Here is a 1,637-nt window from a genome sequence, read left to right on the forward strand (position 1 = left end):
ATAGTATTTGATTTCTTCCCTCAGTTGTAGTCAACCATAGTTCTCTTCCGTCACCATAGTGTATAGAATCTGCAGTTTAATACTGTAATTCCTTCTACATTTATTAGCTACTAAAAGAAATAAGCAAGGATTTTTTTTTTTTCCACATGGTGAAAAGGCATTACTCTCTCCCTTTACCACCTTATGACTTTAATACACTAGAGAGTCATTGATTTTTTTTTTTAATTCAATGTAGTATAATTACACTTATTTGTTAGATGTTCAAATAGTCCAGCTTTTGTCAGTAGAGTATCTTCCAGCTTGCTCTTTTTATCCTTTCGGCAAGACCACACTAGTCATTGAGGACTTCCTTGTTTGTTTTTTTTTTCGAACAAAAGTTCCAGGTTGATTTTATCCTTTTTCTGCCACAGATTTGGAACCTGTCTTTCTACTAAGCTCCTTTTAGAGAGAAATGGTATTTAGAACAGGATCTGGGTTCTAACTGTACACACTACTGCTGAAATGGTATAACCCTTAAAATAGACAAAAGGCAGTGTCAATAAAAATGTTAATATTGAATTCTCTGATCCATGCCCTAAGAAGTATTACACAAAAAGAAGTGCAAAGATAAATATATAAGGATATTCACTGCCATATAAAATTTTTTTTAAATTCTATCAACAAGGAGTCCATTATATTATAATATGCAACAGTATACAACTATTAAGAAGAATTAGATCTACCTGTAGAAAAGATGTCCATAGTGAGAAAAGCCAAGTTCCAGAGAGATATTTATAATACAACTCTATTTTTATAAAAATAATGAATCCCCTCAAGATTCTTTGTATTAATGTAAGTTTGAAAATAGATGGGGAGAGACACACGAGGCAACAGAGGAGAGGAAAACAAAGGCAAAGGTGAGACTATGAAAATACTGAAAAACTAAAAAAAGAAAAATCATTAAAACAAAACAGAAAAGTACATATAAAATCCCTCTGCTGTCATCCTGATTCTTATAGTCACACTCAGGATTTTTCTTAAAAAAAAAATCTTTCCAGGCACTATGACTAGATAGACAGACAAACAGACTTATACACATGGAATTATATTATATATAATGCTCTGTAAATTTTCTGAAATGTAAATTTTATGTATTAGATTTTCCATATTGATACACTAGGAGCTACCTCCTTTTATACAATTGTGTAACATTCAGTATAACTTTTACAGTTATAGAAACTAAGATTTTTAAAAAGCTTAAATGTTCAAGGAATACAAAGATATCCAAATATTAGTAAGTTTTTTGCTATAAAGTGATTATCTTCCCTACAGTTGCAGAAAGTACACTGATAAAAGTTAAACTCATTGATATGGAAATTACTAAGGTAAAATACAAATTATAGCAATTAGTAAAAAAAGAGGAAAGTATACCCACATGTAATTGTAGACTAAATACTGAATGTGGAAGACAACAAATTTTCTGAGAAAGTGAATATCTTTTAGCTTTCAAGGAAAACACCTAAAAAAACTAAGCATTTCTACTATATTTGAAAATATCTTGGTGAAATTTCCAAGAGATTGTATGCCTTCAACCATAGAGAGAGTGTATGCCTTCACCTATCCTGTTGATACCATGATTATTGGATTTAGAGCCCTGA

Source organism: Talpa europaea, assembly GCF_964194135.1.
Source record: "Talpa europaea genome assembly, chromosome: 8".
In the NCBI taxonomy this organism is placed as follows: domain Eukaryota; kingdom Metazoa; phylum Chordata; class Mammalia; order Eulipotyphla; family Talpidae; genus Talpa; species Talpa europaea.